The following is a 13,238-nucleotide window of genomic DNA, read 5'->3' as shown; positions in this document are numbered from 1 at the left end:
ACCACCGAAGTAAGATTAACTGGCCTGTAATTCCCGGGGTTATCCCTATTCCCTTTTTTGAACAGGGGCACAACATTCGCCACTCTCCAGTCCCCTGGTACCACCCCCATTGACAGTGAAGACAAAAAGATCATTGCCAACGGTACTGCAATTTCCTCTCTTGCTTCCCACATAATCCTAGGATATATCCCGTCAGGCCCGGGGGACTTGTCTATCCTCAAGTTGTTCAAAATGTCCAACACATCTTCCTTCCTAACAAGTATCTCTGTTGGAGGCAGAATCTGAGTGCCTTCAGTTTGGGTGTTAGCAAAGAAAGTAAGCTCAGTGACACAAAACTGTCTGTCCACCTGTTCAATGCTCATTGCCAAGCAACTACCCCAAGTCCTGCCCAATTGAATTATCTATCCCCGAACTTAACTCCTCCCACCCCAAACTCCCTGCTCTGTTGACCCAACCCCACTGTATCCTCTCCTGATTCCCACTTCAATTCCAGCAGTTCCATTCCCTGTCCGAAACCAACTCTCCTCATCCCAAATCCCAAGTAACTCCATCCCACCCAACCCAACCTCACCCAAGCCCCATGTCTGTGCCTTCACCCCACCCTCCCCAAACCCGACCGTATCAGCGCAAATCCACCATACAAAAACCAAAAGAACTGCGTATGCTTAAATTCTGGATCAGTGGTGCTGGAAGAGCACAGCAATTCAGGCAGCATCCGAGGACAGGCATTTTGCCTGTCCTCGGATGCTGCCTGAATTGCTGTGCTCTTCCAGCACCACTGATCCAGAATCTGGTTTCCAGCATCTGCAGTCATTGTTTTTATCTGCGTATGCTTAAAGCAGAAGCACAAACAGAAGTGGCTGGTAAAGTTCAGCAGATCTGGCAGCATCTGCGAAGAGAAATTAAAGTTAACGTTTTGGGTCCGATGACCCTTCCTCAGAACAGATGGTAGCTATGAAATGTCAATTTATATGCAGAAGGCAGAGTAGAAGGGAGGGGGTAAGGAGTAATGACAAGTAGGAATAGAACCAAAGAAAGAGAAGAACAGTTGGACATACAAAGGAGTCGATAATGATCTGGCTGGGAGAGTGAACAGTCTGGGGACTATTAGTGGATAACAATAAGTAGTGGGTAATGACAGACTATGAGCTATTCCTAATGAAGGGCTTAATCTTCTGGTCCTTGGATGCTGCCTGATCTGCTGTGCTTTTCCAGCACCACGCTCTCAACTATTAGCTAACAAGGATAGTGTGTGTGGTAGGGAGCTAGGCCTTGGAGGAGTTCAGGCCCTAAAATTATTGAACTTGATATTGAGCCTGGAGGGCTGCAGGGTCCCCAAGTGGAAAATGAGGTGCTGTTCTTCCAGCTTGTGCTGAGCTTCACTGGACACTGCAGCAAGCCTGAGACAGAGAGGTTGGCCAGGGAACAGAGTAGGGTGTTCAGGGAAGCTCAGGGTCTTTTTTGTCAGCAGAACATAGATGTTCTGTGCAGCAGTCACCAGTCTACGCTTCATTTCCCCAGTACAGAGGAGATCACATTGTGAGCAGTGAATTCAGTAGACTAGATTGTGAGAAGTGTAAGTAAAGTGCTACTTCACCTGGAAGTTGTGTTTGGGTCCTTGGATACTGAGGAGGGAGGAGGTAAATGGGCTGGTGTTACACCTTTGGCAGTTGCAGAGGAAGGTGCGATGGTGCTGTGGGGGGATATTGGGAGTGAAGGAAGAGTGGACCAAGGTATCCTAGAGGGAATGGTCCTTGCAGAAGGCGGATAAGAGAAGGGAGGGGAATGTGTCTGGAGGTGGGATCTCGCTGGAGGGGGAGGAAATTCTAGCTGATGATCTTCTGGATGTGGATGCTGCTGGGATGGTAGGCAAGGACAAGGGGAACCCTATTGCTGCTGTGGGAGGGAAGAGGGGGGATGAGAGTGGAAGTGCAGCAGATGGGTCAGACCCAGCTGAGGGCCCTGTTGAATATGGTGCTGGGGAATCCTCAGTTGAGGAAGAAGGTGGACATTTTGGAGATTCCCTTGTTGAAATTGGTCTCATATGCGACAGAGATGGAGGAATTGGGAGAATGGAATGGAGTCTTTACACGAAATAGGGTGTGAGGATGTATAATCCAGGTAGTTGTGGGAGTCAGTGGATTGAAAGTGGATATTAGTGGTCTATCCCCAGAAATGTAACATCTGCCCATTTACCTCCTCCCTCCTCATTATCCAAGGGCCCAAACATATCTTTGTGGTGAAGCAGCCCTTAATCTGCACTTCCCGCAATCTAGTTTATTGCATTTGCTGCTCACAATGGGATCTCCTCTATACTGGGGAAATGAAGCATAGATTGGGTGACTGCTTCACAGAACATCTACATTCTGCCGCAAAAAAGACCCTGAGCCTCCAGTGGTCTGCGACTTTAACACTCCACCCTGTTCCCTGGCCAACATCTCTCTCTTAGGCTTGGTGCAGTGCTCCAGCGAAGCTCTACACAGGCCGGAAGAAAAGTACTTCATTTTCCATTTTGGAACCCCACAGCCTTCAGGGCTCAATATCAAATTTAATAATTTTAGGGCCTGAACTGTCCGAGGGCCTTAGCCTCTACCCCACACACCAGGCCTTGTTATCACATGGTCTGCCATTACACACCACCTATTGTTAGCACTAACAGTCTCCATTAACAGCTATTCACCCTCCCAGCCAGGTCATTATAGATTCCTTTGTCTATCCAACTGTTCTTCTCTCTCTTTGGGTTCTAACCCTACCTATTATTTAGTCTTTACCCCCTCCCTCAACCTATCTTCTGCACATGAACTGACACTTCCCCCCTCGCTACCATCAGTTCTAGGGAAGGGTCACTCAACCTGAAGCGTTAACTTTGATTTCTCTTCACAGATGCCGCCAGTCCTGCTGAGCTTTTCCAACAACTTAACTTCATAGTGTCTTACTGTCATAAAGTCATAGAAATGTACAGCACAGAAACATTCTTTGGTCTAATTCATCCATGCCAACCAGATATCCCAACCCAATCTAGTCCCATTTGCAGGCACTTGGTCCATATCCCTCCAAACCCTTCTTATTCATATACCCATCCAAATGCCTTTTAAATGCTGTAATTGTACCAGCCTCCACCACTTCCCCTGTCAGCTCATTTCTTACATGCACCACCCTCTGTGTGAAAAAGTAAACCCTTAGCTTCCTTTTATATCTTTCCCCTCTCACCATAAACCAATGCCCTCTAGTTCTGGACTCCCCCACCCCAGGGAGAAGACTTTGTCTATTTATCCTATCCATGCCCCTCATGATTTTATAAACTCTGTTTTTGTCAAATATGCTGTATTGTGGGTGACTGTAGAATACAGAGGGAAGATTAAATGACTATTTTCTACCCTGGTTGACAACACAGCCACCATAAAATAATCTCCATTTTACTTTTCAATTAATTCTTGTAATTTCTCAACAAAGCTTCACCTTCAGCCAGTTCCTGCTTCAAAGATGAGAGGATGTTCTCAGATTGTGGAAAGGAATGAAGAATGACAGAGGCACCATCTTCTCAAGAGGCATTTCAGAATAGGCAATAAACAGAGCTTCGAGGAGAAAGTGAGGGCTGCAGCTGCTGGAGATCAGAGCTGAAAATGTGTTGCTGGAAAAGCGCAGCAGGTCAGGCAGCATCCAAGGAGCAGGAGAATCGACGTTTCGGGCATGAGCCCTTCTTCAGGAGCCTTCCTGAAACGTCGATTCTCCTGCTCCTTGGATGCTGCCTGACCTGCTACGCTTTTCCAGCAACACATTTTTCAGCTCAGAATAAATAGAGCTTTACCAGTGATGCCCACTTTCCAAGAAAGAAAAGAGAAACTTCAGGCAAGATGAGACAAAATTACAATGTATTTTTTGATCAATGTGTGTTAAACTCTCAGAAAGCCTTTTTTTCGACAACATCCACCAAACTGAGAGAAACTTCAGTTCTTGGTTTGTCCAATACAGCGGTATACTTTTTGAGATGAATGCCGTCGGAGGTTATTACTAATTTGGCTCCAAATGTCAACATGGATCAGTAAAGGAATCTACCATTACATTTTTGCTATTCTTCTGGTTTCTCACTCCTCTCACCAATTCCTCACGTTCCTCTCTTCTCTGTCCTCCATCTTTTCTTCTGGTTTCACTAATCTGGTCTCTCCTCTCCCCCTTAGGAATGAATGTGGTCACCTTCAAACAGGCATTAGGACATTCTCAGATGAGTCAATTCCTGGATTATATCTCTCGATGCAGAAGAAACCTGGGAATCATTAGGGAATAATTCAATGCTGCATTGGGATCTGCATATGAATAAGTACAAATGGGTTCAAATGCCTCTCTTCTAAATGATGCTGGTGACAATCCAACAAATCTGATATGTGGTGCATGTAATTGTGTGTGTCTGCATGTGCGTGTGCGCGTGCAATATGAGGGTGGTGGTTGTTTGTAGACTGCTATACAAAGGTTAAACAAGGCTGTGTAGGCTGGGGTAATATGGGAGGAAGAAGGGCTTATGCCCGAAACGTCGATTCTCCTGTTCCCTGGATGCTGCCTGACCTGCTGCGCTTTTCCAGCAACACATTTCCAGCTCTGATCTCCAGCATCTGCAGACCTCACTTTCTCCTCTAATATGGGAGGATGTTGGGAGTGAGAGCCAGGTTACTGTGGGGGGAGGGGGGTGGGAGCGAAGGGTGAGGGGATTTAAGAGGGATTTATGGGTAAGAGCAAGCTGGAGTCCAGTCTGATACATGGAGATCTGTCCCACTCTGTCTCTGAGATCAGCTACAGCAGAGTTATCTCTTTCTGAATTTAAACTTTGCTTCAGGATGAGTGTCCCTGTTAGCAGCAACAGGGAAGTGTGAAGTAGCAGGGAGCGGAGTGGACTGACAGCTTCCTTTAGGGATAGCTTTGGTTTAACTGCTCTGCTGTCCTCAAACTCCAAAGATTTTGGGTGGGTTGATGGAAATCAGTAAGTAAAGAATGATCAGCATTTCGCTTGTCCTCAGCAGGAAACTGGACTGACGCAGAAGGAAATAGCTTTTAGTTGGAACTGGAACTTCAGAATCTTAAGGTAAAAGGGAATGTGCAATCAGTCGATTCAGTGTCTGCTTTACACAAGACTGAACAAAGCCAGCAGGTAGGAATTCCGTCGATTTCATCCACTCACCCTTCCTCACACCACTGTATGTTAGTATTTCACTCAATGGGTAATTAGCTCAGTGATTCATACTTAAAAGTGGATATAAACTGGATTGTGTCAATATAAGGCAAAGATCTCTAGATATTTGAATTCTGAAGAAGAAATAGGAGAACATGTGAACAATTTAAATTTTTTTATTCACTCACAGGACGTGGGTGTTGCTGGCTGGCCCAGCATTTATTGACTGCTCCTAGTTTCCCTTAAGAAGCATTTCATGTTCAAATGCAGCAAGACCTGGATCTTCCTTCTTGAATTGCTGCAGCCCACCTGCTGTGAGTTGACCCACAATGTCTTTAGGGAGGGAATTCCAGGACTTTGACCAAGTGACAGTGAAGGAACGGCGATACATTTCCAAGTCAGGTTGGTGAGTGGCTTGGAGGGAAACTTGCAGGGGGTGGTGTTCCCATATATCTGTCAGTGGTGAAGGCAGTGAATGTTGAAAGTGGTGAATGGGGTGTTGATCAAGTTACTTTGTCCTGGATAGTGTCAAACTTCTTGAGTGTTGTTGGAGCTGTACCTATCTAGGCAAGTGGGGATATTCCATCACACTTTTGACTTGTGCCTTGTAGATGGTGGACAGGCTTTGGGAATCAGGAAGTGAGTTACTTGCTGCAGGATTCCTAGATTCCGACATGCTCTTGTAGCTACTGTGTGGCAATTCCAGATCAGTTTGCAGTCAACAGTAACTTCCAGAATGTTGATAGTGAGGGATTCAGTAATGGTAAGGCCATTGAAATCAAAGAGTGATGGTTATATTCTTGTTGGAGATTGTCACTGTTTGGCATTTGTATAACGTGAATGTTACTTGCCACTTGTCAGCCCAAACCTGGGATACGGTCCAGGTCTTACTGCATTTGAACATGAACTGCTTCAATATCTGAAGAGTTATGAATGGTGCTGGTCATCAACAAACATCTGACCTTATGATGGAAGGAAGACTATTGTTGTACTGTTCTGGGACTCCCCGATTGACAGATGTGTCCATGACTACTACCCTAAGACTTTGAGAGCTGGCTGTTTGCTCGTTGGACATGTACTGTGTTTGCCATGTAAACTGTTGGCACATGGAGCAGATGTGAGATTGATGTAGCACCTGGCTGTACAGTAAGATGGGTGTCCCCTTGATTGAACACCACTGAATAACAAGACAGGTTGCTGGGTTGTGTGTCTGTGAAGCAGGGATACTGTAAACCTGCGAGTACTTGCTAATTAAGTGAGCAGCCCTGAGATACACTCTGGAACAGTCTACGTAACCTATCCCTGCAGTAGCCTCTGAATATTCATTGCTGGTATGCCCTGCAATGCAGTACCATGCTTCCTGAGTATACAGAGAGGTGCCATGACAATCCTGAGAGGGTGGATGAGGAGTGTGCATGGCTAGTGCCTGTGGTTCATGCCCTGAGATGCTGTTTGGTGCAGAGCAACATAAAGGCTCCTCACAGCCAGTGTGAAGCTGAAATCACCAGGTACCAGGTCTTGGTCAGATCAGAATTTGAATACCAATGAGGTGAGTTGAAGCATTAATGAGGCATTTAGCAAGCTATAACTCCCCATCATTGACAACTGCTGCCTCATGAGGAACCCACCTCGCTGCTTGTTAAGAGAGTAACGGATGGGTTAGTGAGGGGTCCAGATGTTGAGGTGAGTCTCACTGGATGACTCGTCCCATTCTGCCACAAATCTCACCATCACCCACTCAGTCAGACCCCGGTAAGATTCCAGCACTGAGAATTAGTGAAAAGCTAATGGGCAGAATTTAAATTGTCCTTGATTTGGACAATTTTAAATGTTTTTTGTTTTAATTTATTTGGAATCAGATGTTCAAGTATGACAATGTGAGAAAGTCTGAAATTCATCCTTGTCATTAGATCATCCTACTTCAGGGAGCATCAGTCGTGTTGATAGGCAGGACAGCTGCTATCATCCCAAAAGGACATCAGCTCAAGACACTGGGAGACTCGTTATTTGCTGAGCACAGTGCTCCCTGTGATCACTGACCCTCAGAGAACTCCATCTGAATTTGCAGAATTCCTTTTTCAAAATCACTCACAAACCATTGGCAGCTCAGGCACCTCGCATCATAGATTTACACTGCAGACAACTGTGTTCCCTATCCCATGCACTGCGAACACTGTGGTTTTATACCATATTATTAGGGAAGATGGGATAAGATGGGAAGATGCATACGATGGGAAAGGAAACTGCGGGGGATGGGCACAATTGAAATGTGGAGCTTATTCAAGGAACAGCTACTGCGGGTCCTTGATAAGTATGTATCTGTCAGGCAAGGACGAAGTTGGCAAGTGAGGGAACTGTGGTTTATTAAGGAAGTTGAATCTCTTGTCAAGAGAAAGAAGAAGGCTTAGGTTAGGACAAGATGTGAAGGCTCAGTTAGGGCACTTGAGAATTACAAGTTAGCCAGGAAAGACATAAGAAGAGTTAAGAAGAGCCAGGAGAGGACATGAGAAGTCATTGGAGGATAGGATCAAAGAAAACCCTAAAGCTTTCTATAGGTATATCAGGAATAAAAGAATGACTAGAGTAAGATTATGGCCAGTTAAGAATAATAGTGGACATTGTGCATGGAATCAGAGGAATTAGGGGAAGCGCTAAATGAATATTTTTCGTCAGTATTCACACTAGAAAAAAACAATGTTGTCAAGGAGAACACTGAGATACAGGCGACTAGACTAGATAGGATCGAGGTTCACAAGGAGGAGGTGTTATCAATTCTGGAAAGTGTGAAAATAGATAAATCCCCTGGGCCGGATGGGATTTATCCCAGGATTCTCTGGGAAGCCAGGAAGGAGATTACTGGGCCTTTGGCTTTGATCTTTATGTTGTCACTGTCTACAGGAATAGTGCCAGAAGACTGGAGAATAGCAAATGTTGTTCCCTTGTTCAAGAAGGGGTGTAGAGACAATCCTGGTAATTATAGACCAGTGAGCCTTACTTTGGTTGTGGGTAAAGTGTTGGAAAAGGTTACAAGTGATAGGATTTATAATCATCTAGAAAAGAATAAGTTGTTTAGGAATAGTCAACACGGTTTTGTGAAGGGTAGGTCGTGCCTCACTAACCTTATTGAATTCTTTTGAGAAGATAACCAAACAGGTGGATGAGAGTGACGTGGTTGATGTAGTGTATATGGATTTCAGGAAGGCATTTGATAAGGTTCCCCATGGTAGTCTATTGCACAAAACATGCAGGCATGTGATTGAGGGTGATTTAGCAGTTTGGATCAGTAATTGACTAGCTGAAAGAAGACAGAGGGTATGGTTGATGGGAAATGTTCATCCTGGAGTTCAGTTACTAGTGTTGTACTGCCAGGATCTGTTTTGGGTCCACTGTTTGTCATTTTTATAAACGACCTGGATGAGGGCATAGTGGGATAGATTAGTAAATTTGCGGATGACACAGTTATGGATAGTACCGAAGGATGTTGTAGGTTACAGAGGGACATAGATAAACTGCAGAGCTGGGCTGAGAGATGACAAATAGAGTTTAATGAGGAAAATTGTGAGGTCATTCACTTTGGAAGGAGCAACAGGAATGTAGAGTACTGGGCTAATGGTAAGATTCTTGATAGTGTAGATGAGCATAGGGATTTCTGTGTACATAGATCTCTGAAAGTTGCCACCCAGGTTGATAAGGTTGTTAAGAAGGCATATGGTGTGTTAGTGTTTATTGGTAGAGGGACTGAGTTTCAGAGCCATGAGGTCATGCTGCAGCTGTACAAAACCCTGTGCTTCCACACTTGGAGTATTGTGTACGGTTCTGTTCACCGCATTATAGGAAGGATGTGGAAGTTTTGGAAAGGGTTCAGAGGAGATTTACTAAGATGTTGCCTGATCTGAAGGGAAGATCTTATGAGGAAAGGCTGAGGGACTTGAGGCTGTTTTCATTAGAGTGAAGAAGGTTGAGAGGTGACTTAATTGAGACATATAAGACATTCAGAGGGTTAGATAGGATGGACTGTAAGAGCTTTTTTACTTGGATGGTGATGGCTAGCACAAGGGGGCATAGCTTTAAATTGAGGAGTGATAGATATTGGACAGGTGTCAGAGGTAGGTTCTTTACTCAGAGAGTAGTAGGGGCTTGGAATGCCCTGCCAGCAACAGTAGTAGACACTCCAAGTTTAAGGGCATTTAAATGGTCATTGGATAGGCATATGGACAAAAATGGAATAGTGTAGGTTAGACGGGTTTCAGATTGGTTTCACAGGTTGGCGCAACATCGAGGGCCGAAGGGCCTGTACTGTACTGTAATGTTCTATGTTCTATGTACTATGTTCTATATTGTATGTACTCTTGGGACACTGTGTTATTGACCCCGTGCTGTCTTCTCCCCATAAGATTGTTGTTCAGCTGTAATTGTTGATGGTGAAAGTTTGCTGATTTGAGACAGTCAGAATTAAAGACAATTATTGCTTAGCCACTGATTACCTGCAGAAATCACACAGAGAGTGATCAGGAACAGGTTTAGATGACATTTTAATCTGCGGGCCCAACTCTTAGCTGAAAATTCAGGACTTATTCAATCTGAAGATGAGTTCTTCTCTGTTCACAAGGGTAATTGGCAGTGTGGTCAAACTCATTCTCAGGTTTTCCTTTCCCAATCAACAATTGTGGTCTGGAGTGTCTCTGGTCTGACAATATGCTTATTTTCACATCATAGCCTCCATCCCCTAAACATCAGCTCCTACCTTAACCCTGATACTTCACTATAACATTTAGAAACTTTGTGTTAAACCTAATCTGACAATAAGCTTCCAATTACAGACCACATCATCCCTAAATCCATCCACTTTCAACCAAAATATCCCCAAGCACCACCTCATCTCAGTTCATCTACTGCTAACATCTCCTTCAGCCCCTAGACCCCTCCCTAACGCTAACACCTTCCAGTCTTAGAATCCTACACTGTCAGAGGGTCAATACTGAGGGAGTGCCACACTGTCAGAGGGTCAGTGCTGAGGGAGTGCCACTCTGTCAGAGGGTCAATACTGAGCAAGTGCCGTACTGCACTTTTGGAGGTTCAGTACTGAGGGAGTATCACAAAGTCAGAGGTTCAGTACTCAGGGAGTGCTGTACTGGTAGAGAGTTAGTGCTGAGCGAGTGCCTCATTGTCGGATGGTCAATGCTGAGGGAGTGCCACACTGTTGGAGGTATTCCTTTACAAATGAGATGAACAACTGTAGCCTATTCTATCCTCACATGAAGTTGAGAAGTTCCTCTACATGACAGGGTGAAGTGCTGGGAAATTCTCAGGAGCGTCATGGGGTCGATAACTATCCTCCGACAAAAATCAACAGATTGTGTTCCTTAATTTGTGCTTTTTTTGGATCTTGCTGTGTACAAGCTGACGGCTGTGCTTCTAGCAACAATGTCGTTATTTTGAAATATACTTTTTATTGATAGTATTAATACAGAAGGCACTTTCTGAAACCGAATTCCTCATGAGTGCAGGTTTCCCTCGTAGAACTTGAAGTTGTCCAATTAGCTCATCCAGTGTGGGTTTGGACCGGAAGTGACCAAGAGTTGTTAACTCAGAGCAGCAGGAATTCAAATGCTGTGTAATCTGATTTCCTGTCAAGTTCATACCGGATGCCTGACTTCCTGCTTTTCAAAGTGACTGGTGCACTTCTTGCCAAAAGCTTCACATTGACACTCCCTGCAGCCTCTGATAACGAATCAATCACTCAACAAATCTCGGAAGAAGCTACACAATTGAATGAAGTAAGAGCTCGCTAATAGTGGAGGACCCTCCCACATTGGGATAGATTTTCCGAAGGCCAGGCAGTTCTTCTTCCAGAGTAAATGGGAGTTGGTTTTGGGGAAATTCCAAATCCCGATCGCAGCAGATCCCGAAGGAATAACGGGAAATTGAATCTTCCGTTGGCTAATTCCTCAATACCTGAAAGTATCCATTAAAATCGGATAATTGGGATGATTTCGTTGAAATTAAGTAAACTGGTTACTCAGAAAAAGTTACATTATTGAACACAGTTTCTCAGGAGTTAGCCTGTTCTAGAGATCTCCTACGTATTTCACTCACCGTCAACAACACATCCCCAGAGCAGAGCCTGAGTCCACTTCCCTGGGACTGAGGTAAAAACAATGACTGCAGATGCTGGAAACCAGATTCTGGATCAGTGGTGCTGGAAGAGCACAGCAATTCAGGCAGCATCCGAGGACAGGCAAAATCGACGTTTCGGGCAAAAGCCCTTCATCAGGAATAAAGGCAGAGAGCCTGAAGCGTGGAGACGTCGATTTTGCCTGTCCTCGGATGCTGCCTGAATTGCTGTATTGATGCCCTGGGGTTGAAGTGTTCCGAGGCGGAAGATGAGGGAGGGACCCTAAGAGCAAGATCAGATCCCCTCAGAGGTAACATCCTGACTCCTCATCACATCCCCACCCTGCCAAACTACCTGAAACACTTATTGGTCCCTTTGCATCCTAGCCCACCCTAGCTGTCAGTGGAGCCACCTATCACCCCACATACCTGGCACCTCACCCACCTGATACCTTACATTCCTGGCACCTCACTCACCTGGTACCCTCATACCTGGCACCTCACCCACCTGGTGCTCTATTTACTTGGTAATGTACCCCCGACAGTGCTGCAGCACTGGAGGGTACCGAGCCCTCCAGGGGGTGCTGCAGCACCCCACTCACCTCATGTACTTCCCTTTGTCCCCATCTGTCAAAGTGTCTGTCAGGACCCTTTAATACCAGAAGGGGCAGCACGGTGGCTCAGTGGTTAGCACCACTGCCTCACAGCGCCAGGAATCTGGGTTTGATTCCAGCCTTGGGTGACTGTCTGTGTGGAGTTTGCACATTCTCCCTGTGTGTGCATGGGTTTCCTCCCACAGTCCAAAAATGTGTAGGTTCAGTGAACTTGACGGTGCTAAAATTGTCCATGTTGTTCAGGGATGTGTGGGTTAGGTGCATTAGTTAGGAGTGACTGTAGGGGAATGGGTGGGTTATTCTCCTGAGGGTCGACGTGGTCTTGTAGGACCAAATAACCTGTTTCCACACTGTAGGGATTCTATGAGAAGGCAGCAGCTGGCTGTTGGGAGAATGGTTTCCCTCTCCTTCCCCTGATTGTTTTACACCTGTCAGAATGGGAGTATAGCTACTTATTTCTGACAGAGCCCTGAGCAGAGTCTCTCTTCAAAAATGCAGAGCTCTCTTTTCACATAAAAACAAAGAACCAGAGTGACAATCTGCACTCACCTGGAAATCCAACCTAATATAATCCAGGCAGCAATGTTGATCCTTAAAATAAAAGCTGATTACTGACACGGCTAGAAATCTGAAGCAAATACTAAATGTTGGAGAAACTCAGCAGGTCTGGCAGCACCTCTGGAGACAGAAACAGAGTTAATGCTGTGAGTCCAGGTTTGTAACTATTCCTGTAGTTACTGGACTCAAAATAATGCCTTTGTTTGTCTGTTTCTCCATAGATGCCACAAATGTGCTGATATTCTCCAACAAATGAAAACAAAAAGCACTGATGTTTATTTTGATTACTATTTGCCAGCATTGGGAGAAAGTGAGGACTGCAGATGCTGGAGACCAGAATTGAAAAATGTGGTGCTGCAAAAACACAGCAGGCCAGGCAGCATCCAAGGAGCAGTAGAATCGTCGTTTCGGGCATAAGCCCTTCTTCTTATGCCCAAAATGTCGATTCTCCTGTTCCTCGGATGCTGCCTGGCCTGCTGTGTTTTTCCAGCACCACATTTTTCAACTATTTGTCAGCATTGTCTCAGTATCTCAGCCATTGCTGTGCCTGTCACACAAACCTCTTCATTGACCTCATGGGCACAGGTTCTTTGGGAACTGTCTTTCTGTTAGTTAGTGATTCCCTGGATACAGATTCGCCAGGTACAGGATCTCTATGGGGGAAATGTGGGGTTAGTCCCAACCTCACCATCAAGCCAGCGGATAAAGGGGATGCAGTGGTAGTCTGGCGCACTGACCTCTACACCGCTGAAGCCAAACGCCAACTCGAGGACACCTCTTCCTACCGCCCC

General features: G+C 45.4%; 1 protein-coding gene across 1 annotated transcript in view; it reads left to right on the top strand.

The window, feature by feature from the left end:
* The first annotated feature begins 5,082 nt into the window (after positions 1-5,082).
* LOC122559115 (hyaluronidase-2-like) overlaps positions 5,083-13,238 on the top strand; it is a 30,822-nt gene continuing 22,666 nt past the window's right edge. Inside the window, exon 1 of the mRNA XM_043708428.1 lies at positions 5,083-5,140. The gene's annotated coding sequence lies outside the window, so the exon portion shown is untranslated. The remainder of the gene's footprint in view (positions 5,141-13,238) is intronic.

This window comes from Chiloscyllium plagiosum, chromosome 18, assembly GCF_004010195.1.
Source record: "Chiloscyllium plagiosum isolate BGI_BamShark_2017 chromosome 18, ASM401019v2, whole genome shotgun sequence".
Taxonomy (NCBI): domain Eukaryota; kingdom Metazoa; phylum Chordata; class Chondrichthyes; order Orectolobiformes; family Hemiscylliidae; genus Chiloscyllium; species Chiloscyllium plagiosum.
The sequence above is the reverse complement of the archived record's forward strand: the minus strand, read 5'-3'. Positions and strand labels throughout refer to the sequence as shown.